The sequence below is a fragment of the Neofelis nebulosa genome, chromosome 15 (assembly GCF_028018385.1).
Source record: "Neofelis nebulosa isolate mNeoNeb1 chromosome 15, mNeoNeb1.pri, whole genome shotgun sequence".
Taxonomy (NCBI): Eukaryota; Metazoa; Chordata; class Mammalia; order Carnivora; family Felidae; genus Neofelis; species Neofelis nebulosa.
In genome coordinates this window covers 26,763,775-26,791,407 of record NC_080796.1, presented here as the reverse complement: position 1 = coordinate 26,791,407, position 27,633 = coordinate 26,763,775, and the positions used below count along the sequence as shown (strand labels likewise).

General features: G+C 42.8%; 1 long non-coding RNA gene and 1 other non-coding gene across 2 annotated transcripts; both read left to right on the top strand.

Moving 5' to 3' along the window:
• Nucleotides 1-26,927, top strand: LOC131495859 (uncharacterized). Its single transcript, XR_009254164.1, has 3 exons — nt 1-160; nt 15,175-15,237; nt 26,774-26,927. It is a non-coding gene; the product is annotated as an uncharacterized LOC131495859 (long non-coding RNA).
• LOC131496698 (U6 spliceosomal RNA) lies at nt 22,544-22,647 on the top strand. The gene has a single exon (XR_009254626.1). It is a non-coding gene; the product is annotated as a U6 spliceosomal RNA (small nuclear RNA).
• Nucleotides 26,928-27,633: the final 706 nt, after the last annotated feature.

The window sequence follows — 27,633 nt, the reverse complement described above, 5'->3', positions numbered from 1 at the left end:
ACCATCCAGAATGGTGGGTTTTTCCCTGGGAACCTGGTAAGAGGGTTCATTGGGAAACTGGAGTTCGTCCAAGGAAGGCGACCATGGGAAAGAGCCATCTCACACCTGTCAGTCAGGAGACTCTAGCTGCTCATCTCTTCAAACAGGACCTCTGAATTAGGTAGGACACGGGCTAGTTGACCGTAAGTAACAAGTGCTCCGTGTTTGAGGTGGAGTGATTCAAAGGAGATTTGGGGAGGTACTTATAAAAGAGTGATAAGGATTTAAGGCGTTCAAAAGGAAATGTCGCTTGTTTTTTAAGTTTATTTATTTATTCTGAGAGACGGAGAGCACTCAAGAGAGAGAGTGAGTGGGGGAGGGGCAGAGAGAGAGGGAGAGAGTATCTCAAGCAGGCTCCGTGATCCCCTGAAACTGTGACCTGAGCTGAAATCAAGAATCGGATGCTTAACCAACTGAGCCACCCAGGTGCCCTGGAAATGTTGTTTGTTAATGGAACAAAAGAACTGTGAACCCACCCACCCACCCCCACCCTCCCTGCTTCCCTTAAAACTAGTGCAGTGATGGCAGATGGAATGAGTAATGAGGTAAGGAGAAAAATGGAATTTACTTGAGTGGAGGTGAAGGTCAGTCCAGTCAAAGAGCACCTTGACCCAGACCACAAATGTGGAAGTGAGCAGAACATACAGGGGAGGCAACAGCATTCACTGAGATGGCCAAGGTCCCTCTGACCTCTAAAAGGGCTGGTTTGACTGAATATTAGTTAGTTCTTCCATTTACACACGAATAATTAAATGTATCTCTTGTCTGTTCTGGTCTATTGTCGAAAGAACAGAAAGACACTGTTTAACCTTCTCAAAGTATTTCACAGATGTGTCTGTTCCTCATATAGTAATGAAATAGGAGGTGTCATTTAATATTTCTAGTGTGATCAGAATCATTAGCAAACAAATGAAATATACTAAATTTGCTCTTTCATAGAATACAAGAGTAGTCAAGATGAGATTGGGTCTTGTCCCAGTCTAGTAATATATTGACTCTAAAAAAATAATAAATACCATTTATTGAACACCTACTCTATTCCACATACCGCTCAGCACTCAATACACAACTCATTTATGAAGATTTCAGAACGACCCTACAAAGTTGTTAGTATTATCTCCATTTCACAAATGAAAAAAATGGGATCTGGAAAGGTTAAGTAACTTGCTCAAAATCACACAGCTAATAAGTAATTGGGACTAGTTGTATCTGAGTAATTGTATCCCCTGTCTACACAGCCCTGGCTTTACATATATGAGCATGTATACGTGTGTGTGTGTGTGTGTGTGTGTGTGTGTGTGTGTACAAAGAGCATGTTCATGACACCATGTGGTTAAATATCACGCATGTGTACAGAGCAATCTTGAAATAAAAATTTTAATTTTCTTTCTGTATTTGTTACTCTCAGAAACAAACAAATCTATTCAGAGGAAAAGATCATTACAAAGAAGTAAACATGCCTATCTGATTTTCAGAGGAGCCAAACTCTAAGTTCTTTGGTGCTTAGGTTTATGGGCTGCAAAACAGCCTTATTTTTTCCCCTTTTGTTGTGGCTTTGTTTTTGAATGAGTTGTATAGCAATGACACATTTGATTGTTATTTCTTAGGCTTGTTTTGAAATGTGTATTGAAGCCTTGTGAACTTTGCAGTTCCTATGGTCACACATTTTTTCTTAATGACTGGTAAATGATGTGTTTTTTCCAAAACTCACATGGGAGTATGACCTTCTCCAGCCAGCAGGTCTTAATTTCCACAAAAAAATTCCTTTATCTTTACACTAAGCTAGATATTCATTTTCCTAGTTTCCCTTTCAATTTAGCAAATCTTCGTGTGCTTAGCCCCTATGCTAAGGCATGGGAGGGATTTGGCAGGAGGACACGGGGGGGGTCAGGTGATTTTTTTTCTACCATCGGTTCTTCCGAGGGGCCAGCCTTCATCATCTTAAGCCCACCCCCTTCCCCATGCCTACCCTCATTATCCTCTTATGACATCGTGATCGTTTCTTCTCACAGCTCACGACTGTTTCCTTTATCTGTTTATTGACGGTTGTGCCCACGGGATATAAGCTGGTAGAGAGCAGAGACCTGTCTTCCCCACTGTTGTGTTCCCAGCAACTTAGCACACTGCAGAGGCAGAGGAGCCTCTGAATAAACATTTGATGGCTGACTGAAAGAATGGATGGCTATCTCCAGATCCTAGCAGTGCCTACCACATGATAGTTGCCCCATGAATCTTTTTTCATAATGAATGAATGTGGCCCGAGGTGGTTAAGGAAAAAAGCAGGGTTTGATCTGATCCCATAGAGGCGCATTCCGTGTTTTGTCTGTCCAGAACAGACATTTCTGGGGGACTGCTGTTTACAACCATGTGGGGCTGTTGATCGTGAAGTGCTTCAGAGGAAAAGCACATGGGCCCAAACTGAGTCCATCACTGTTGTCCATTCCTCTGCACACACTGATCGTCCCTGGATAGGCACAAGGTCCCAGCCAGGTCAATCAGCGTCTTTTTACCCATATTTTTAAAACCCGAACTCCTCTTTCCACTGGTCAGAAAGCTGCAGGATTTGCACCCAAGGCAGCTATTCTCCCGCTGTGGAAGCTGGCTTGAGAGGATGATGCAAACAGGCAGGGATTCAAAGGCCGGAGAAGGCAAGAGAGTCCTGACGCCCAAGGTCCAGCTGACACATCCTTTCCAAGGCTTAACTGTTTAGCTTCAGATCTGTGAGCCGATCCAGTGTTCTCTCATAAATAATCCCCACTAAACAACAACACTCTTGAGCAGCTAGACGGAGTCTGAGAATCCCAAATACACATATTTGAGTAGGTAGACAGGAGTGGGGAGGGGCTTCCGGACAAAAGTGCAGAGGTTAGCTTAAATATGATTTTTTTTTTAGGAAAGTTCGTAACTAAACACTTACATGATAGATATTTATGATCTTCAGCCAATACATACTGCTGCTCCCTCTATTATGATCCTGTCTTATACAGTTAGCTTTAGCCATTAAAGTAGGAAGTGAAATGTGTCAACATGAGGAAATACTTTGGATACAAAGTTAAATGGAGAAAGATGCATATGAGTAAATATATAGCAAGAGTACAACCAGAAAACACACTGATGCAGTGAAATTACAACAAACGTTAGAGTCATGCTTTGGGGAGCCTGGGTGGCTCAGTCAGTTAAGCGGCGACTTCAGCTCAGGTCACGATCTCGCGGTCCGTCGAGCCCCGCGTCGGGCTCTGGGCTGATGGCTCAGAGCCTGGAGCCTGCTTCCAATTCTGTGTCTCCCTCTCTCTCTGCCCCTCCCCCGTTCATGCTCTGTCTCTCTCTGTCTCAAAAACAAATAAACGTTAAAAAAAAAAAAATTTAGAGTCATGCTTTGATTTGAAGTCAGACTCAGTTTCCTAGAAGCCAGATGTTGGGCACATTGCTTAACACTTTGAGACTTTGATTTTCTTATCTGTAAACCAGGGATAATATCCCTGAGTGTTGTTGCTAGATCAAATGAAAAAAGTATGTAAAACTCTTAACACAGTGTCTGGCATTAAATAAATGTTACTTTTTTTTATGTTAAAAATAACAAAACTCACTGCATTAAAAATTTTAACGCAGGAGAAGAAACACATCTAAATGTTACCAGGACTTGTGCTTAGATTTGTTGATTCATTCAACAAATATTTATGCTGACAGTGGACAGGGACGAGGAATACAAAAATGAGGAAAAGGGAAACTTGTCCTCATGGAACTCAAATTCCTCTGGAGGGATACAGACGATACACAAATAAGTAAATTAAATAGTAGATCACATGTCCTGAAATGCTACACACTGAGTGCCCTGTGTTTGTGTGTCAAGGTGGAGGTACAACAATTTGCAGCAATTTTAAACCCACTGTCCTGAAAAGCCTCACTGAGACTGTGATATTTAAGCAAAGACTTAAGGGTGAAGAAGGACAGTAGGACTATGGATGATTTTCCTTTTTTCCCTTATAATCTGTTTTTCTCATTTTTTTAAAAAAAATGTTTATTTACTTTAGAGATAGACAGAGACAGAATGCAAATGAGTTAGGGGCAGAGAGAGAGGGAGACACAGAATTCGAAGCAGGATCCAGGCTCTGAGCTGTCAGCGCAGAGCCCGACACGGGGCTTGAACTCATGAGCTGTGAGATCGTGACCTGAGCCAAAGTCAGAGGCTTAACAGACTGAGCCACCCAGGCGCCCCCTTTCTCATTAAAAAAAATTTTTTTTAATGTTTATTTTATTTATTTTTGAGAGACAGAGAGAGACAGAATGAGTGGGAGAGGGCAGAGAGAGAGAAAGAGAGGGAGAACCAGAATATGAAGCAGGCTCCAGGCTCTGAGCTGTCAGCACAGAGCCTGATGTGGGGCTCGAACCCACAAGCCACGAGATCGTGACCTGAGCCGAAGTCAGACACTCAACCGACTGAGCCACCCAGGGGTCCCTCTCATTTTTAAAATGAGTATTTGGAAACTGATTTTTAAATTAAAAAATTGTAAATGGAAACCAAAATTGGAATCTTGCTAAAAGCATTAATTATTATACCTAATATACCTATGGTATTTTAGCTTTAGAAAATGTGTTTTGGGGCACCTGGGTGGCTCAGCTGCTTAAGTGTCTGACTTCGGCTCAGGTCATGATCTCACAGCTTGTGAGTTCGAGTCCTGTGTTGGGTTCTGTGCTGATGGCTCAGAGCCTGGAGCCTGCTTCAGATTCTGTGTCTCCCTCTCTCTCTGCCCCTCCCATACTCTCTCTCTCTCTCTCTCTCTCTCTCTCAAAAAGAAACATTAAAAAAAAAGAAAATGTATTTCCTTATCATTTATTCTCAAAATACCATAAGACTGCTAGAAGGCAAGTAATATTTTTTAGCCCTGTTTTACAAAAGAAAATGAACTTCTGTAAGATCATTTAATTAATACATGTTAGAATGAATTCATGAAATTCATACCGTCACGCTCCAGTCCCACATTCTCTGATAAATGTATATTTCTTACAGCCCATATACACAGGATCATCCATCTTCTCCTAAAATTGACCTATTCATCTATACCTTCAGAGGCACGGGTCAATAACTTCTATCAACCGCTATTTATTGTGATCACGGCGTTGGGAACTGCAACAATATAATAGTCCCGTAACACATAAGGGAGTATATGCACAGTTTTGCGTGGGGTTGTATTACCGAATCAGCCATATAGCAATGACCTATGTGCGTTATTTAGTACGATACTTTGTAAAATGTTACCCTAATTTTTAAAATAGATTTAAAGTTTATTTATTTTTAGAGAGAATGTGAGTGGGAGGGGCAGAGAGAGAGGGAGAAACAGGGAATCCCAAGCAGGCTCTGCACTGACAGTGTGGAGCCCGAAGCGGGGCTTGAACTCACAAACCATGAGATCATGACCCAAGCTGAAACCAAGAGTTGGACACTTAACTGACTGAGCCACCTAGGCATCCTAATGTTACCTTTATTCTAAATGTTCTTTGCAAAATTGTTTTGCCTGGAATGAAAATTCTCAATGAAACACTGTTAACTTTGATCAAGGGTATGTTCTGGAATCATTTACATAAAGCCATTGTGCTCATTGACACTTTTCACCAAGAATGAAAATTGGAAAAGTTGCCTTCAGCTTGTTAGGAATGAGGAGGTGAGTTGAATATTCCATTCTTCTAAAAGCCTGATCTCATCGGTAGGTTTCATCCTGACTTCCTTTTGCAAACTTTCTGCCCACTTCCATAACAGTTTTAGCTCAAACCCAGCATTTGTATTGCAACTCAGAATCAAAACATACAATTAAACTAAATACAGTAGTGACATTCTAACTAAAATGTATAGTTATAATAAAATATAGTTATTAAAATATTGGCTTAGAGTTTGATATAATGAGCTGTATAGTCTTTCAATAGAGCACACTTTTTTCTATTTGTTAGAATACAGAAAAAAATGTCTTGAGTCTTAGAATCAGTAGTATTACAATACGGTAAGAATGGCTTTTTATACCTGTACTTCAAAAAAGAAGAGAAAAAGAGAGTGGAGAGGGTAAATTACTTAGCTGAGAATCAAATCATTTGCCTAAGAAGACTTAGTGATTTTCTTTTTTCCTTTTCTTTTTTTTAGTGATTTTCTTTTTTTTTAATTTTTAAGTTTATTTATTTTTGAAAGAGACAGAGACAACATGAGCAGGGGAGGGGCAGAGAGAGAGAGAGAAAGAGAGAGAATCTCAAGCAGGCTCTGTGCTGTCAGCCCAGAGCCTGATATGGGGCTCGAACTCACAAAACTGTGAGCCCACAACCTGAGCCGAAACCAAGAGTCAGACGCTTAACCAACTGAGCCACCCAGGGGTCCCTGTGATTTTCTAATCCATGTAGGTAGACGTAAATATGACTGTAATTTAAATGAGATAAAATGTGTAAAAATGCTTAAAATAGTACAAAGTAGGTGTCCAATATCTGTTAGTGGCATCGTCATTTGAAGCTACATTTGCACGGGAGACAGAAGATTGTGAATAATGGCAGACATCATAACTGTCTTTTACAAAATCTCGTTTGTTACTATTTCCTCAATTTCCTTAGTTCAATCATTTAGGTGTTAAATTCAATGGAATAGTGTTTTTAATTAAGCACCCAATATATTCATAACATTATATATTTTTTTCTTTTTTTCCTTTTCTTTTTCAACGTTTTTTTTTATTTTTATTTTTTTTTTATTTTTGGGACAGAGAGAGACAGAGCATGAACGGGGGAGGGGCAGAGAGAGAGGGAGACACAGAATCGGAAACAGGCTCCAGGCTCCGAGCCATCAGCCCAGAGCCTGACGCGGGGCTCGAACTCACGGACCGCGAGATCGTGACCTGGCTGAAGTCGGACGCTTAACCGACTGCGCCACCCAGGCGCCCCTCATAACATTATATTTTTGAAGACTTGTATTAACATTCCTCTGAAATCTTTCTTTTCCTTCCAAACATCAGAGAAGAGTCAGGGTTGGGGTGGAGGCTTTTCCAAGTCAGACTCTATCGGTAAAGAGCATCACGTATTTAAATTTGTGTCATGGTCACAACTTGTACAAAAGGGTTCAAATATTTAAAGAGCAAACTAGCTAGTTGGAAGGGCAAAGAAAAAAATAGCTTTGATCCATAGTGGATTTTACCAGGAGCCGTTTGTGCATTCTGTTTTAGAGCCCAGACATTTATCTGCAGAGCAGAAAGCATTTTGTGAACACTAGTGCAGAGAATTCCCCAGTGCAGATGATTAATGTAGCTCTCTCGTCCCCCGTTCATTCTACTTCGCAGAATGTCCCTGAGCTGTAATTCTTGATCCTGTGCTTGTTAGATTACATCGTGGGCAAAAATGGACTCTTCCCTTCTCTGGGAGGAGGATCCGAGAACAGAAAAGAATGCAACGCTATCCAAAGGGGCGGTTTCTTAACTTCCCTCTCGCCACAGCGCCTAGGTACTCAGCTGAAGAGGGGTGACGGGAACACTGGCAGAAAAATGCAACTTAGTATTTTTTCCTGACTTTCCTTGTGAGAATTGTGGAAAACAATCGCTGGCGGGAAGGAGAGTGAGGGTGTATAGGGCCGGAGAATGCATGGCAGGAAAGGTTATAAACTAAAAGGGGCTGCTATTTCTCATACTCCCCAGCCCCTCAGAAAAAATGAAAAACTTCAAACTTGAGTCAAGGGGCTTTGAAACTGATCCTCTGTTGGTTCCGGGATGAGGACCTGGTCTGGTCTGATTCCCTAAGTGGAGCGGATCTACTGAAATTATTTCAAATACAGCAGCAATCCAGCATTACCCATGTCAGATGACTTTTTTTTTTTAACTTTATTTTTTGAGAGAGAGAGAGCAGGAAAGAGGGACAGAGAGAGAGAGAGAGAGAGAGAGAGAGAGAGGGAATCTTAAGCATCCACGCTTAGCACAGAGCCAGACACGGAGCGTGATCCATGAACCTGTGATCATGAAATGAGGCGAAACCAAGAGTCGGACGCTCAACCGACTGAGCCACCCAGGCGCCCCTTTTTACTTTTCTTTGAGTGGCAAAATATACGTACCATAACACTTACTGTTTTAGCCAGTTTAGGTGTACAGGTCAGGGGCATTAATTACATTAATTATATTTAGGAGCAGTTTCATCCATTCAACAAATCTTAACTTAATTGCACACGGTGGGGGCAGGCACCCCCATCAGTGAACAACAACAACAAAAGATCCTTGGCTTTATGGGGATTTCTTCATTCTAGCACAGAGAGACAGAAAACATAATAAATAAAGAGACTGTGTGGCATGTTTAGACCATGATAAACACTGTGGTTAGATTCAAGGTCACAGTGCTCTAAGCATCTGAAGGCTTTTGTGTCCTTCAAATAGCTCAGAGAACTTTGCTCATCTACCTCTTCCCCAAAAGCTCTGCCTCCCATGATTGCTAGTGATTTTGGAGAGTTTGTTGGTTACCTGATTGGGCAATTAATAAAGAATTTGAACTGATCATTTACTAAATATACACAAAACTCTGATGGCAGTCAGGGCTGTCAACAAAAAAGGGCAAAGGTTTCTGCTACCCATTAATAGTGTACTTTTCCCAACAAAACAGTCTTCGCTTTGAGAATCAGTGCCAAGGCGCAGAATTCAGACAGAAAGGCATACTTTCTTCCCTAGTAATGCGATGATTTTTTTTTTTTAAAGAAGAAGTTATCTGGAAATATTTGCATTTTGAAAATTCTTCCTCCTAAAAATCGTGAAGTGGCCAAGGAGGGAGGGAGTGAGAAAGCGGTTTATCGTGCTCTGTGATGACAATGGAAATGGGATCCTGAAATGCTTGCTTTTGTCAAGTGCAAAGATGCCATCTGATCTTTCCTCTAAAATGTTTCTCTGTCTGCCCTTTGCTCACTTACACCTCCCCTCAATGAATGAATGAATGAATGAATAAACAAATAAAATAAAAATGACAATGTTAAGAAAGATGAAGAAAGGCTGAGGAACTGCTGCAGATCAAAGGAGACTAAGGATTGGGGTTCCTGACCATCCCTGTTTGCAGGACTGAGTGATTTCCTGGGATGGGGGAGTTTCAGCGCTAAGACCAGAAAGTCAGGTGAGCGGGAGTGAATGGTTACCCTCATGAGGAGACATAATAATTGAATGCAATACATGAAATGCATGATCCTGGACTGGATCCAGGGCTGGAGGGGGAAATGATATAAAAGACATTATTGGGACAATTCATAGAATTTGAACAGGGTCTTAAAAAAATGTAGTAAAATACACATAACATAAAATTTACCATTTTAACCATTTGTAGGCGGACAGTTTAATGACATTAAGTACATTCACATGGATAAAGAAATTGTGGTTTATATACACAATGGAGTACTACGTGGCAATGAGAAAGAATGAAATCTGGCCCTTTGTAGCAACGTGGATAGAACTGGAGAGTGTGATGCTAAGTGAAATAAGCCATAGAGAGAAAGACAGATACCATACGGTTTCACTCTTACGTGGATCCTGAGAAACTTAACAAAAACCCATGGGGGAGGGGAAGGAAAAAAAATGTTAGAAAAGGAGGGAGCCAAAACATAAGAGACCCTTAAAAACTGAGAACAAACTGAGGGTTGATGGGGGGTGGGAGGGAGGGGAGGGTAGGTGATGGGCATTGAAGAGGGCATCTTTTGGGATGAGCACTGGGTGTTGTATGGAAACCAATTTGACAATACATTTCATATATTAAAAAAAATAAAATGTTGAATCCTTTAACATCTAAAAAAAAAAAAAAGAAAAAAAAAGTACATTCACAATGCTGTGCAACCATCATCACTATCCATTTCCAGAGTGTTTTCATCTTTTCCAACAGAAATTCTGTCTCCATTAAACAATAGCTCATTTCCCCCTCCCCCCAGCCTCTGGTAACCACCATTCTACTTTCTCTGTGGTTCTGACTACTTTACCTAACTCATATACGTGGAATCACAGACTTATTTGTCCTTCTGTGACCAGCTTATTTTGTTTAACATGTCCTCAGGGTTCATCCGTATTATAATATAAATCCGAATTTCATTCCTTCCTAAGGTTGAATAACATTCCGTTGTATGTGTGTACCATATTTTGTTTGTCCATTCACCTATTCATGGACATTTGGGTTGTTTCTACCTCTTGACTATTGCGAATACACTGCTAAGAACATTGGCATAGAGACATTCATGGGCTTTGGATTGTATTAAAGTATTACATCAATGTAAAACTTCCTGAATTTGATACCTGTAATGTGATGATGTAGGGAAACATCCTTGTTCTAAGGCAATGCACACGGAAGTATTAAGAGGCAAAGGGATATGATATATGCATCCTATTCTCAATTGCTTCCCAAAAAACTAGAGACAAAGGAAATGCGGCAACATGTTTCAAATGGGTGATTCTGGGTAAAGACTATGGGAGTCCTCCCTGCCGCTCTTGCGACTTTTCCCCAACATAAGAGTTTTAAAAACCCATGGGAGAGTAAGGAAGAGAGAAAACCCATTTATGACAACGAGGCTTTGAGGAGAAAGAGGAATCATGAAAAGCTGGCCCTCGCAGAGCCTGAAATGCAAGCAGGGCAGCGGAAGCTGCCGCAGGATTCACCACACCTCAACCGGGTATCTCGTCCCTCTGAGCACAAGTTGGCCACTGCGCCCTTTCGTACTGCTCTGCTGTTACAGGTTCCCAACTACTCTCTGCTTCTTCAACGGCTCCTGAGCCTACCAACTGATTTCTCCATCCTGTCCTGTCTTCCTGGTCTTCAGCTTGCTCAGAGCTTCTGTTCCCTCGTGGCCTCGACTTCCTCCTCTTCTCTTGTGCAGTTTGGCTGCTGCCTCTGCTACGTCTTCCTCCGGTCCAGGCCGCTGTGCTCGGTGTCACGTGGTGCAGAGCTCGGCAATCTTTTCGTAGAAAGAGCTTCAGCTGTGACATTGAAGCTCGCTGCTTGGGTAGGCCTGTCCAGGCGCCTGGGTGGCTCAGTGGGTTAAACATCGGACTTTGGCCCCGGTCATGATCTTGCGGTTCGTGGGTTCGAGCCCCGCGTCACGCTCTGTGCTGACATTGCGGAGCCCGGAACTTGATTCAGATTGTGTGTCTCCTTCTCTCTCTGCTCCTCTCCCGCTTGTGCTCTGTCTCTGTCTTTCTCAAAAATAAATATTAAAAGAAGTTTTTTTCCAATCTTAAAAAAAAATAAATAAAACACTGTGCCTGGAATACTCTGTGTGGTTTAGGGAGCTGGTACTGGGGGTACAGTGGGGGAGAAAAAGCAAACCATCCAATCTCACCCCAGGCATTATCATTCATGCTTGATTTGTCAAAAAATAGAAACTATGCATAGAAGTGTCAGAGACTTGGAGGGGACAAGATGTCATTGCAGTGTTGGAGAATATTGATTATCAGAAAATCTCCCTCCCTCCCTCTTTCTGTCCCTCCTTTCTCTCTCTTTTCCACCAAAATTCATTATGCAAAAGGCACTATAATGGATGTTATGGGGAATCTAAATTGCTTAACACGTGGTCCCTGCCACAAGAAGTGTACAGTTCAGAACAATGCAAAACTAAAGTTTGTGACCCACTAGGATGCATCTGATGTGCATTTAAAAAAAAAAGGAATAAAAAGGACAATTATTAGAGTTCATCACTCTTAGTAATGGTAAATATTGTCCAGTGAAATTTTATGTGTATGTACATGTGCACAGGACTATGAAAGGAAACGTATTTCTGCTGTGGATTATAGGAAAACCATCTGCAAGCCACCGATCCAGTTAAACTGAAACCTACAGCTTTGGTGATAACCCATGTGCTGATTCATATCTCTAACCTTGAACTTGTTCCTGAGCTCAGAACAGGGCTGTCCAACTGCCAGTTAGACATCTCAAACTCAACATATCCAAAATTGCCCATATCATCTCCCCCCCCCCATTATCTTTCCCTTCATTGTCTATTGGTTAATGACATCTGACATCTACCTCGTAAGTCAAGTTTGAAGCCCAGAAGTTCTTTACAGTCTCTCCTTCTCCACCACTTCTTCACATTCAGTTGACCAGTCAGTCTCCTCCTGTCCACCCTCACTGGAGCTCCTTGGTTAGACCCTAAGTAATTTCTTACCTGACTTCTTTCCATACCTTCCTAACTAGTCTCCCTGTCTCCAGTCTTGTTTTCTGATTCTTCCGCAAGTCTGTGTATCACACTGCTGCCTAAATTATCTTCCCCAAATGCCAATATGATATTTTCGTCCCTGGTTGAAAACACATCGATGGTTCCCCAGTGCTTTCAAATTAATGCCCAGCCATGAGAGCTAGAGTCTTTCACTCCTGACTTTTACTCTTGCCTCAAATTGCTTTGTTTCTTCACGTGTGTCTACATCCCACCCCTCTTTCTGGACACAGCTCTGGTGGTACCTGGTCTCATGACCCTCTCTGACTGCCCTTCAAGTCTTCCCTATCATGCTGGGCATGCCAACATCCCGGCACTCATCAAGCCACCTGGTCATTGCTGCTTGGCTGTCTTGATTATGAGCTGGATGACAGCAAGGACGGTCTCCATTCATCTCTGTGAAACCATCGACTAGCCCGTAGCCTGATACACTCAGCACTGACCACACATTTGTTGAAAGAATGGATGAGGATGAAGTCTCTTACTCATCTGTCCTTGGACTGTAATGATAGATCAGTGATAACGTTAAAAAATTCTTGCAGATACTGAAGTTTTCAAAAGTCATTAGAAATAGAGGGTAACCCATTGGCCAGATATGCTTTGTCTAATTCTGATTCGTTCATTCCTTTTTCTGTCGCCCCTTCTCTGTCTGGTTCCTACAACATTAGAAGAAGAGAACATTGCCATCTGCTCATGGGAACATCCAGAAATTCTCCCACCAACAGATCCCTGTTTTTTAACAAAAAGGAAAAGAAAAGACTAGAAAAGGCAGGAAGGCAATGTGGATCATGTTTATTTTATTTCAAACCCTTTTTGTTCTTCTTACTGTCCATGTGTATTGCTATTTAGGCCTTAGGGAGATAGCCCAGATCTGTTGCTGCTTACTCTGGATGTGAACTTGCTTGGAAGCAGGGGGCCTGGCTCAGAGTGACTTTTAAGGGAACTTCCAGTCCAGACTCTACAATACAAGGACATAAAGTCACTGTATACATTGTCCCCCATAGAACTATCTTGATTTTCTTCCTATTCTGGCCACTGAGGACAGAGTAGCAAAGAAGATGTGGCCCCTGTCTGGAGGAGGAAAGGAATTTTTTTTCTTTGTTCCTGTGTATGTTCATGTTTTGCTTGACATAAGTGAGAGCTAGCCATTTCTAAATCATTTGGCAATTTTGTTTCAAAGGCTTACACCTCTTTGTGACTAGGTAGAGCTATTCTTTTTTTTTTTAATTTTTTAAATGTTTTATTTATTTTTTGGGAATGCAAGCTGGTGCAGCCACTCTGGAAAAGGTTCCTCAAAAAACGAAAAATAGAACTACCCTACGACCCAGCAATTGCACTACTAGGCATTTATCCAAGGGATACAGGTGTGCTGTTTCGAAGGGACACATGCACCCCCATGTTTATAGCAGCACTATCAACAATAGCCAAAGTATGGCTATTGTATATATATATATATATATATATATATATATATATACACACATATATGCGTGTATATACACACACACACACACACACACACACAATGGAGCATTACTTGGCAATCAAAAAGAATGAAATCTTGCCATTTGCAACTACATGGATAGAACTAGAGGGTATTATGCAAAGTGAAATTAGTCAGAGAAGGACAAAAATCATATGATTTCACTCCTATGAGGACTTTAAGAGACAAAACAGACGAACATAAGGGAAGGGAAACAAAAGTAATATAAAAACAGGGAGGGGGACAAAACAGAAGAGACTCATAAATATGGAGAACAAACTGAGGGTTACTGGAGGGGTTGTGGGAAGGGGGATGGGCCTAATGGGTAAGGAGCACTAATGAATCTATTCCTGAAATCACTGTTGCACTATATGCTAACTAATTTGGATGTAAATTTTAAAAAATAAAAAATAAAACAAGTTAAAAAAATAACTGTTTTATTTATTTTGGAGAGAGAGACAGAGACAGAGAGTGTGAGTGGGGTAGGGGCAGAGAGAGAGGGAGACACAGAATCCGAAGTAGGCTCCAGGCTCTGAGCTGTCAACACAGAGCCCGTCATTGGGCTCGAGCTCACGACCTGCGAGATCATGACCTGAGCCGAAGTCGGATGCTTAAGTGATTGAGCCCCCCAGGCGCCCTCTAGGTAGAGCTATTCTTAATGCAAAAGTTTGGAGCTCAGTAATGGGAGCTCCAAGTCAATATATTGCTTACCTGAAATAAGCACACTATGAAGGGGAATTTTCTCTGAGGTTCAACTCTTTAAATAGGTAACCCGGGATGATTGTCCCACCTTCACATGTGAGGATTCACCGAGCTCTGATAGGTGAGGCACACACCAGAGAGGTGGTGTGTATGGAGGTTACCCAGTGATGTAACACTCGCTGGATGTAATTCACCCTCATAGTGCCTCAGAAACCACAGGGGACACTGAGGCTGAACCAGAAAGAGGTGGCACAGGCTCATTGTCCCTCCCACCCATGGTGATGCTGTGGTGTATGACATAGTAGAGGCACAGTGGAGGGATTTTTTTTTTAAGTTTATTTATTTTTGAGACAGAGAGAGAAAGAGCATGAACGGGGGAGGGGCAGAGAGAGGGAGACACAGAATCTGAAACAGGCTCCAGGCTCTGAGCCATCAGCCCAGAGCCCGACGCGGGGCTTGAACTCACGGACCACAAGATTGTGACCTGAGCTGAAGTTGGACGCCCAACCGACTGAGCCACCCAGGCGCCCCGAGGGATTTTTTTTTCAAGTGCACTAAATGCCCCAGTTATAGGCTTGCAGATAAAGTGAGTGCTGAAGCATCCTTCAAAGTGTTGCTTTGGAGCTACAGAATGTGCCTTTCTCATCTTTAGGGGAGGTGGAAGGTGGGGAACTGTAACAGGTGTTACCATCTAATTAGTCGCCTGATCCTATTAGAAAAATGACTGGGTCCTTTGGGTTTTGCTGTACTTATCTAGGTCGTTTCCAACTTTTTGTCACAGGAAATCAACTCTCCACCGCTGTTACAAGAAGCAACATCTGGAATAAATATGATTTCTCAAAAGGTCAGTGTGTGCATCTTTAGGGCCAGGCTGCAAAGCATTAATTTAAATCACAACAGACACTGTTCTTAAGGCAGTTACAGTGAAAGTAGGAAGGGATTCACTGGAAATTCTGCTGTGGTCATTTTTTCAGTTATTAAAAACCTGACATTTTCCCAACAGTATCTCCAATGTGTTTTCAGAAACCCTCTCATCCCCCTGCCTTCACACAAGATCCAATACTTCCTGGATTTTATAGCAATAATAAATGACTCCCTGACCACTGAGTATGTGAGGTCTTCCTGGTGGGACAGATTCTCAGATTCTGCCATGACCTCTTAGTTTCTGGGACACATCCCAAGGGCAAAGGGTCTTCTTCCTGGGATTTTTACGTAGGCTATGGGGGAAAGCTCGTTGTAGAAGCCTTTATTTTTTCCCGAGGCTTTGTCTGAGTGTCTTACTGGTGACAAACCTCTCCTTTATTCCCCTTCTCAAGCACTACATGAGGCCACATTCATCACTGACAACTTGCCAGCCCCTTGGAAGAAGTCATGTCACCACCAAATAACCTCTCTATGCAACACATCCAACATTTGCCCTGGTCTCACCCTCTCCTACCCATGCAGCCTCAGCCTCCATTTGCATCTGTCATTTGCTCTCTGCCTCTCTTAGGTCAGTTTCTCTGTATTTTCCCATGAGTACTGTGGCCAAGTCTGGACTTCGTTTGGGCTAATTCCCCGCCTGCTGACCCCTTTCTTCTTTTTTCACCTATATAAATTCTTCTAGCCCTTCAAAACCCAAACAGAATCTGTTTTTCCAGTGTTCTAATACTCATTATGCTTCTGGTTCCCAAAACCCTGTTATTGCTAGCCATTGATATTCATTCATCATTCATTCACTTATTTTTGCAATAAATATATACTAAGAACCCACTATTGAATTATCACCATTCTAGAACTCAGGGCACCATGGTGAATTAGACAAGTCTTTGCTGTCTTGGAGTTTTTTATTCTAGTGTGGGAGACAGACAGTAAGCAAATAAATAAATAAGTAACATAGCTTCAGACTGGGACAGGTGCTGTGAGGGAGAGAGAAAAGGCTGGGTAAGGGCTGGAGCATGGCTATGTGAGTAGAGGCTGTTTTCCTTACTGTAATCAGGGAAGACCTCTTTGAAGAGGAGACGTTTGCTATTTGAGCAGAAACTTGAATTATGAGGAGAAATCAGCCATGAGCCAAACCAAGAGCAGAGTGCTCCTGGTACAGAGAAAAGGAAGTGAGATTTTGGAGCCAGGAATGTTCTAGAACAATAGGAAGGCTCACGTGAAGCAGAGTGCAGAAGGAAATAAGGATTGAGAGAAGGCAGAGTGAGAAACTGTAGGGTTTTGAGGGCGAGAACAATCAAGGGTGACCTCTTAGTGCTAAGTCTGATACTTGGGAAAGCTTGGGGGAGGAAGTGAATACAGATTTGTGTGGGTAGGGGAGCTGACGGGTTTGGAAATGAGAGTTCATTTTTAGACATGTGAAGTTTAAGATCATTTTAGGCATACACGTGTAGACGTTGAGTAGGTAGTTGGGTATATAAAAGTCTGAAACCCAACAAGAGGTCAGGCTAGAGCTACAAAAAGCCAAGGGCCTAGGCAAGATCACCTGAGAAGAGAGGGTAGATTAGAAAAGGCCAGAGCCCTGGGCCCCACCACCAATTGGAGGTCAGGAAGAAGGTTCCAGAAAGGAGACTGAACTCGTGGCCACTGAGATTCTCCATGTATCCAAACACATCCGTGGTACTCTGTGTTATGCTAATAGTGTCCCGTGTGCTGGACTCGTTGCGTTCATCAAGATTGCAACTTCTTGTGACTGCTCGTGTCTCTCCACGAGAGTGAGGGTAAAGGTCCACAGTGTTTTGCTCATGTCTTCAGTCCTGGCACAGCCCTTGTTTACCACGTATTTTTCTTACTGTTCCAAACTTACAGAGCAGAGTGAATACTGCCAGGCCAGGGGGGAAAATGTAGCTGCTTCCTTTCTCAAGGACTGAATCTGTGAGTTAGTTGAGAATTCTCAGACTTATTTTACTGGCAGTGAACTGATGCACAGACAGGCTAACTAATTTATGCACAGCCCAAACTGAGTCAGTAGCTAGCCTCAGTCCACACTGCAGCGTTCAGGAAAGCGTGGGTTGAGGAACGGCAGGATGGCAGCCGCCTGGTGTTTTAAAATATTGCTAACATCTACAGGTTGTCTACTAAGTGCTTTACCCATAGTAACTCTTAATCCTCTCAGCAACTCCATGCAATAGGCAATATTGTTCCCATTTTACAGATGGGGAAACTGAGGAATGAGAGAGTTTCATAGGTAAATAAAATTGCAGATTAGTCTGGATCCTGAATCCATGCTCTTTTTTTTTTAAAGGTATTTTAATTTTTTAAAGAAGTTCATTCATTTTTGAGAGAGAGAGAGAGGGAGAGCACATGAGCAGGGGAGGGGCAGAGAGAGGGAGACACAGAATATGAAGCAGGCTCGAACTCACGAAGTGTGAGATCATGACCTGGGCCGAAGCTGGACACTTAACCAACTGAGCCACCCAGGCACCCCTTGAACCCATGCTCTTAACAACTGTGCTACACAACGTGGTGAAGCACAATCTCTGTGACTGTGACCCAAGAACAGTCTGTATTTAGGAAGGTCTCTGGGACATTTTAATACAGATGAAATCTTGAAACCTAAGTTTCATGAGATCTCAAGTTTGTTCTTTGAGCTCATGGATATCTTAATATTTGCTCTACGGGGGGCGCCTGAGTGGCTCACTCAGTTGAATGACCTTTTTTTTTTTTTTTTTAAGTTGATTTATTTATTTTGAGAGAGACAGAGGCAGTGCAAGTGAGGAGGGTCAGAGAGAGAGGGAGAGAGAGAATCTCCACACTGCCAGCGCAGAGCCCAACATGGGGCTCAAACTCACGAAACTGAGAAATCATGACCTGAGCCGAAACCAAGAGTTGAACACTTAGCCGACTGAGCCACCCGGGTGCCCCTGAGTGTCTGACTCTTGCCCTCAGCTCAGGTCATGATCTCAGGGTTTGTGAGTGTGAGCCCTGCGTCAGGCTCTGTGCTGAGCCTGCTTGGGATTCTGTCTCTCCCTCTCTCTGCCCTTCCCTTGCTCGCTATCTCTGTCAAAATAAATAAATAACCTTAAAAAAATATATTTACTCTACTGAATCATTTAATTTTAACATCTCCAAGAATCCATGTTTAATTTGAGTCTCATAAACTGTTCGGAGTAGTATTTTGTTAAATATAGCTAACAGCTTCCTGCATAGTTTATCATTTCCAGAGAGGTAAAGCACATAATTGTACATTGAATCAGCTTTCATTGTCTAACGTGTTGACAATAATTATTTAACAATTTAAAGTCTCAGGCCACTGAGACTACTCAACTCAGGCTACTCTCAACAAGAAAAATGTCTTTCAGCCACTCGCGAAACAGTGAAACTGGTGAAGCCAGACCACTTTCTTGCACCACACACAAAATAAACTCAAAATGGATTAAAGACGTGCATGTGAGACCTGAAATCATAAAACTCCTTAAAGAAAGCATAGGCAGGAAACCCTTGGACATCACCTTTGGCAACGTATTTATGGATATGTTTCCTTAGGCAAGGGAGACAAAGGCAAAAGCAAGCTATTAGGACTACACCAAAATAAAAAATGCTTTTGCACAGCTAGGGAAACCATCAACAAAATGACAAGGCAATCTACTGAATGGGAGAAGATATTTGCAAATGATTTATTCAATAAGGGGTTAATATCCAAAATTCATAAAGAACTTACACAATTCAACACCAAAAAAAAAAAAAAATTGAAAAATGGACAGAGGACCGGAATGGACATTTTTCCAAAGAAGACATCCAGATGGCCAACAGACACATGAGAAGATGCTCAACATCACTCATCATCAGGGAAATGCAAATCAAAATCACAATGAGAGATCATGTCACATTAGTCAGAATGCCTATAGCAAAAGGACAAGAAATAACAAGTGTTAGCAAAGATGTGGAAAAAAAGAGAACGCTGGTGCACTGTTCGTGGGAATGTAAATGGGTGCAACCACTGTGGAAAATGGTGTGGAGGTTCCTGAAAAAATTAAAAACAGAAACACCATACAATCCAGTAATTTTCCTACTGGGCATTTACACAAAGAAAACAAAAACAGTAATTTGAAAAGATATGTGCACCCTTACATTTGCTGCAACATTATTTACAGTAGCCAAGCTATGGAAGCAGCCGAAGCCCATCGACAGATGAATGGATAAAGATGTGTCATGTTTGTAGAATGGAATATTACTCTGCCATAAAAAAGAATGAGATCTTGCCATTTGGGACAACGTGGATGGAGCCAGAGGGTATTATGCTGAGTGAAGCAAGTCAGAGAAAGACAAATACCATATGTGTAGAAATACTTATGTGTGGAATCTAACAAAACTAAACAAATGAACAAACAAACAAAAACCAGACTCTTAAATACAGGGAACGAACTGGTAGTTGCTAGAGAGGAGGTGGGCAGGAGGAAGGGCAGAATAGATAGAGGGGAATAAGAGATAGAGACAAACTTCCAGTTATAAAATAAGTCATGATGATGAAAAGTACAACATAGTCAGCAATCCTGGGAATATAATCAATAATATTGTAATAACTTTGAAAGATGAAAATGTGTTGTACGGTGAAAGATAGGGACTATGCTTATAATGGTGAGCATTGAGTAATACACAGAACTGTCGACTCAAGAAGTAATGTAATATAAGTAATGTAACATTCTGTTAACTATACTTCAATTAAAAAGTAGAATGAAATGTCTTTTCCCCCTTTATTTGTAATTTGACACATTTGTCTGCTCAGACCCATACACAACAACGAATGAATCAGCCCCACGGGCAGGACAACAGCACGAATGACTCCTCCGTGCTAGCTGAGAGGTGGTGGTTATGCCACACTTCCCAGCTCTGAACTTCCCCGCGGAGTAAAGACAAAGGCTTTTGAGGTATGGGATGGCCTGGAGCCCTCAGAGAAGTCAATGCATGCAGTGTTCTCTGACAACCATCTTGATGGTCTCAAGAGCTTATGGGGTGGAAGGGAAATAGAGTCTAGAGTTATTTTAAAAAAAGGAAATGAATCCAGTTCTCAGGTGAAAAGAAAAAACGTGTTAAATACACAAGGCCTTTAGATGCCTGCAGATAACATTCAGCAAACACATTTCTGTTGACAAGGAATTATGTTTTACTGCCACAGATCTCCACCCAGATTGACCCCGGAGTTTGCAACATTTGAACAGTGAGACTGGTTTCACCTGTTTGCAACTGTTAAACTATTAGTCATCAGCTGAGAAGCTGCTTAAGCCAATTTCTCCAACAGTTTATCCTATGCATATTTTTTTTATCCCACAGTAGAAATCAACAAGGCTACACACCTGTTACATATTGTCAAAGGGGGAAAAATACAACAACGTGGAATCGAAATGAGGCCATTATACCTGGGAGAACTGAAATCTGAGTGCTTTATCTAAAAGGGAAGAAAGAAAAATAAAATGGGAAAGAGGATGGGGAAGAGGGAGGTTACTGGTGGAAGATGGGCATTGGGATGAACGTCTAAGGTTTATGTCTCAGGTGTAGGGTTGTCAGACTTAGGAGGAAAAAAAGAGAAAAGGGAGAAAGAAAAATACAACATGCTAAAATAAATTTCAATTTCAAATAAACAATTAACAACATTTTAGTATAAGACTACCCCATGTGATATCTGAGACGGACCTATACTAAAAAATAGAATCTGAAATTCGAATTTAGCTGAGTGCCCCGTATTTTATCTGGCAATCCTACTTGAGTAGCGTCTTTTCATCTGAATTTTGAGAAAGATCCTTTTAGAAAACAGATGTCTTCAGGAAACTGGGTCATGGATTGAACAGCATAAATACTTGCTAATTATGCTGTGCAGTGTGGTGGGATTATATATTTATTTAATGTAAGTAAACTAGCAATTGTAATGACCGAAACTTAGTTATTTTGATTTGAAAAACCGTCCATGTTACTTACCTATCTGGCATGAGTAGGAAAAAACTAAAACACTAAAAAAACCCAACAACAACAACAACAACAACAAGAAAAAACAAAGTAAGAATTATGCAAGAAAACATCCCATCCATTCATTCATTTACACAATCTGCTTCTTTCTCGTCCGTATAGAGACTTGTTGGTAGACATGTTTTATTCAATGCTATTTTAGTGATCAAAATAATAACCGTATATGAACTCCCTGACCTAGTTTCTTCAATAATCCTGCATGGTAATAATTTAAATGTAAAGAGATAGTAGACCCAGCCAACGACAGAACAAAACCCAAAAGAAAGGGCTGACTTGCCCCCACCTTGCTACCACTACTCACCACCGTCTGTCCAATCCCAATTTGCCCAGGATGGCAATAAACTAGCACAGTAAACAAATGCAGAGTTTGAAACAGTACAGACTTAGAGTCGGGTGCTAAGGATAGGCCGTGGGAAAAGAAGGAAGGCCTAAGCACGAAGAACAAATAAAGCGTGAGTTGAAGAAGTCCAAATGTGGCAGGCTCTGAGGCGGAGAGACCGTAAGGCAAGGTAGGGGGACAGCCAGGGAAGGGGGTCTGCCCCCACTTGGTGAGAAAAGGGGAGGATGGCAGAGAGATGAGAAGAGAGCACGTGTGACAATGAGAGTTTGTAGACCCGGATTTGAAGGGCTATCCAATAAAAGGGAATTTATTTTGCCTAGCTCCGGAGAATGAAACTCAGGCCAATAGATAGATGTAGCCGGAAAACGGATTGTTACTCCAGTAGGCAAGAGCTTTCTGAGCGATAGAGCTCATCGCTGGTAGAACGGGCATTGTTGGAAATGGGAAGCAGAGGCCGGCTGAGGGGTGGTCAGAGTGGGTGCGGAGTGGACTAGATGCTCCCCAACGCCCCTTGGCACTTGCGGGGTATGTTTTAACCCGGCAGGGTCTTGTGCCTTTCATTAATTGCCATGTCCTCTGCGCCTAGGACAGTGCCTGACACACAGTAGGGTCGTGGTGGATCTGCAGGGTGAGAGGAGAGTGCTTTGCGGAGGAGCTGGTGCCATTTTGAGCCTCGGTCTTGATGTGAAAAGGAAAGGGCAATTTGCTTAAATCAAATCAACACACTGTGAACATCGACATTAGGAAAGGAACAGGCTATCAGGCTGTATTTTGCGAGAGCTGCAAACACATAATCCATGTTTCCCCAGCCTATACCAGCCTGGAGAGGAAAAAGAGAATAAGATAATAGTCAAAAGCAACATATCTCGTGCTCGCTTCGGCAGCACATATACTAAAATTGGAGGGATACAGAGATTAGCATGGCCCCTGCGCAAGGATGACACGCAAATTCGTGAAGCGTTCCATATTTTTTCTGTATCACAGAACAAATCATACATTTAATCCAAATAATAAATGGCTGTTTCTAAAGTTGCCCCGTATATATAAAGTAAAAAAAAAAAAAAAAAAAAAAAAAACATATCTCGGGGCATCTGGCTGGCTCAGTCGGTTGGGAGTCCGACCTCGGCTCAGGTCATGATCTCGCGGTCTGTAAGTTCGAGCCCCACATCGGGCTCTGTGCTGACCGCTCAGAGCCTGGAGCCTGTTTCGGATTCTGTGTCTCCCTCTCTCTCTGCCCCTCCTCTGCTCATGCTCCGTCTCTCTCTGTCTCAAAAATACATAAACATTTAAAAAAGCAACATATCTCTGGTTCTCCCACTCTCTCCTGCCTACAATATTTTCAGCCCCTTCAAATTTCTCCTCAGTTGGTTCCTGGAGCCCCCAGGGAACGGCCCTCGTGCCTTCCGAACTCAGGGCTATAGGAAAGTATTTGATTTCACTACTTTTCTGTCCCCTGGCTTGCCGTTTTCTCTGCTTTGTCATACCGTGGTGACGTCTCTGCATTTCTATCTGCTCCGAGGACGCCACAGCTTTCACACACCCCACCAAGGGCTAACAATGCTGTCCCGGCACTTGGCAAATATACCCTGCCCACCACCACCAGTGGAACTGCTCCCGGAGTACACATGCCGAGAGGATGAATGAAAATCCTGAGGGAGGGGACACGGAGTCAGCTGGCAGCAGCAAGAGCAGCAAGAGAAGGAGACGCCAACCACAGAGTCACTGAGCAACCGCCACAGAGAAGCTCCACAGGGTCTGTCTCCAGGCACAACTGTGCCTCGCGCCTCAGGGAAGAACATGGACTCTGAGCCAGGGAGGCTGAAAGCACTCCTTTACTGCTCTGTACCTCTGTTTGCCACATGTAAGGCAGGGACAAGGACAGCACTTTTTTTTTTTTAATATTTATTTTTCAGAGAGAGAGAGAGAGAGAGCATGAGCAGGGGAGGGGCAGAGAGAGATGGGGACAGAGGATCTGAAGTGGGTTCTGTGCCGACAGCAGAGATCCCCATGTGGGGCTCGAACTCACAAACCTCGAGATCATGACCTGAGCCGAAGTCAGATGCTCAACGGACTGAGCCACCCTGGTGCCCCTACGATGGTGCTTCTTATAAACTATTGGGAAGACTAAATAAGTGGGGACAGGCAGCGCTCAGCGCTGTCTGGCCCATGTCAGCTGTCAGCATGTGAGAGCCATTATGACCAGAACTGTCGCTGTGTTCTGAAGTTCCCCTCGGCGGCACTGTCCCTGTTTTCCTCATGCTGCACTGTATGTAGCCTTACAATGAACTCTAACTCTTGACATAAACTGAGCAGGTTTCTGAGGATTTGAATGCATAGTCAGGATATAATAATTCAGAATTTTCACCACTGTCATGTGAAAAGCAATAGAGAACCAGATCAACAGATAGCAGGTACCCACAGTTGTCAAAGTCCACCCGCACACAGCTAGCTTTGTCTTGGGGAACCGAGGCAAAAATTCACTAAGTGATGATGAAATACTGGAATATCCGTTCCTGGCTTCAGCAGAAGAGAAGACACAAGTCCTGAATTCACAGATTGTGGGAACAAACTGCCTTCTCGTCTTGGTGTTAGAGGTTATTCAGCCATTGGAAACATTTGTTTTTAACTTTATAAGAAATGTGAACACTTAAATTTTTCTTTACCCTGAGTGGATTCCACATCTTAGCTGACGCTAGCCTTTTGTTACCTAAATGGTCCTCAAAGAGTGGCCTTCAATTTCAAATGTCTTGGGAAGAAATAACTGGTCACAATTATATTTTGGAAGGGTTTTGGAAGTATCTACAGTGCATCGAGGGAGAAATACGTGCAGGCCGATGGAATTTTAAACCTAGCATTCAAGAGGAAGATGAGGGCTATAGATGTATAGACTTGGAAGTCATTAGCTCTACAGATAATGACAAAAACTTGACAGTAATTAAAGCAAGGGGAAAGGGAGACTATTTAAAGTGGAAAGATGGGGTGCCTGGGTCCTAGTCGATTGGGTGTCCGACTTCGGTCCAGGTCACGATTATGGTTCGTGAGTTCAAGCCCAATGTTGGGCTCTGTGCTGACAGCTCAGAGCCTGCCGCCTGCTTGGGATTCTGTGTCTCCCCCTCTCTCTCCCACTCCCCAACTCATGCTCTGTCTCTCTCAAAAATAAATAAACATTAACAAAATGAAAAAAAAAGTGGAAAGAGAAAAGGACAAAAGTTACTACTCAGGGCCTTTTAAAGAAAACCCATCCATGGTCATCAGATTCACGTGTGGAGCCTGTTGTTCCCGGTCCTACCCTGGAAGCACTCAACCTAAACGGTTGAGGCAGGGGTGACCCCAAGAATCTGAATTTTAAAAAAGCACCCCAGGGGCTCCTGGTGGCTCAGTTGGTTGAGCGTCCAACTTTGGCTCAGGTCATGATCTCGCAGTTTGTGAGTTTGAGCCCCGCATCGGGCTCTGTGCTGACAGCTTGGAGCCTGGAGCCTGCTTCGGGTTCTTTCTCCTTCTCTCTCTGCCCCTCCCCACTTGTGCTCTGTCTCTCTGTCTCTCAAAAATAAATAAATGTAAAAAAAAAATTTTTTTAAATAAAAGTAAAAAAATTTTAAGCGCCTGGGTGGCTCAGTCGGTTAAGCGTCCGACTTCGGCTCAGGTCATGATCTCACGGTTTGTGAGTTTGAGCCCCGCGTCGGGCTCTGTGCTGACAGCTCGGAGCCTGGAGCCTGTTTCGGATTCTGTGTCTCCCTCTCTCTCTGCCCCTCCCCTGTTCATGCTCTGCCTCTCTCTCAAAAATAAATAAACATAAAAAAAAAAATTTAAAAAGCACCCCAGGTGATCCCGAGGCAAATAAAAGTCTTTAAAATTGAGATATAATTGACAGATAACACTATACTAGCATCAGGTATAAAGCAAAATGATCTGATATTTGTATATATTGGAAAATGATCACCATAGTAAATCTAGTTAGCATCCATCACCCCACATAGTTACAACTTTCAAATATACTATATAGTGTTATTAACTATCATCACATTACATCCCCATGACTTATTTATTTTCTACCTGGAAGCTTGTGCCTTTGGACCATTTTCACCCATTTCACCTCTGCCTTTGGCAACCACCAGTTCGTTCTCTGTGTCTAGGGGCTCGGTTTTTTGTTTCTGGTTTTGCTTTAGATTCCGCATACAAGTGAGATCATACTGTATTTGTCTTTGTCTGTCTGACTTACTTCACTTAGCAAATGCCCTCAAGGTCCATCCAGTGCTTTCAAGGTCCATCCCATGCAAACACAAGTTTGAGCTTCACAGAACCCAGAGTGGGGTAGATGTGCAACAGGCAAAGAAAAAGAGACCAAGAAAAGGAGGCATAACACATTGTCTCCTGGCTGGTGGCTATGAAGAGGTCTATGCCATAGTAGATTCTTCCGGGGATTTCTTGGTGGTGGCTTTTCCCTTAACTTGGGTACTATATAGGCTTTTCCCTAACTTGGTTACTATGGAGCTAGGGAATTCGAGGCTGTGGCAGATTCAGACACTTTGCAGTCGAAGAACATGGTTCATTTAACACAGCAGTGGTAAATTGTCACCTAATATGCCCTGTGCCCAGCCTGGCCTTTGTACTTCTAGTCCCGGAGCAACTTCTGTGTCCTCTGCCTACATCCGTGGCCGCATCTGTACAGGCTGGAACCCATGTGCTGTGGGAGACTGGGGTACCACAAGCCACAGGCCTCTGATCCCCATGTTGCCTTTCCAGAGACTGGTGAAGGGGGTCACCCTGGACACCAGAGCCGACTAGAAGTTCCAGAGCGCAGCATTAGGGGTGTCCCACGGGGGGTGGTGAGGAATACCTGGAGAGTGTATCTGAAGACGGCAACCTGTGTGCCACCCAAAAGGATCATTCTGGTGCCCAAAGAGCCGCAGCTGGCCCTGTGCACACCCAGAGGTAAGGAGTCGAGTCAAACCAGTTCTAATGGTGTCACTTAGAACACTTCTGGTGGTGCTTTGCAGTCAACCCTGTAAGATATTTTGATGTTTACCGTGACTATTTTATAAGGAACTATTGCTCTAATCCACAGCATTTTTACTTAAGTAGCCAATCTTTCACTCAGGATGAATCTCAAGGAGTGACAGAACCTGATGCTGCCTAGGAGTGACCAGTGGCCAACATGCAGGAACAGGTGAGATGTCTGGTCACGGTGCATTGTTTCTGCAGGGAAGTCACTGTGGAGCAGCTATGAAGGTCCTGGAATCGCTATAAATGCATAGGGGTCATTTTGGAATAAAAACGTTTATAACTGGATCCCAGCATTGAACAATTGGGGCTCTTAAATCCAACCATACATCACTGAGATAGAATGTGTTTTTCCCCTTCACCTCCCTGAGGGAGCACGTGTAAATCTTAACTGAAGTATAACTGACACTTTCCCTTAGGAAGGAGGGGGAAGTCGGCCTAGGCAGCTTTAATATAACATTTATAAAAGCTATTGTATATATCGTGGAGGTTAGCATCTTAGAATCGTTTTGCCCTCACAGAGAAAAGCACCAAAGGGAGATGATGAAGCATGATGGGTGGGGGGAGGGTGCGCTTATGAACGCGTTACACGCAAATGTTTATGCTTATTTTTCCTGGTTACACATGCTCATTGGAAATAGTTCCAAGATCATAGAAATATAATCCCATCCTCCATACACAGGCAGAGTTAACGGCTTAAATATTCTTGAAATTTTAGATATACTGTCACAGGGATGATGAAGAGACTACTTTCCATAAAAGGATAGGGAACATACAAAGCCCTGGGAAAACACATTCCCCGTGGGAGGGAAGAGATAAATGCTTGCAATGGGCTGTCTTAACTATCCTCAGAGAGACAAGATGCAAACAGTCAAAGGCAACACTGAACAGGGGCGTGACTGCTGTGGGCAGTTAGACTTCATCCTTGCATGCAAACCAGAAGCCAAGAGATTTACC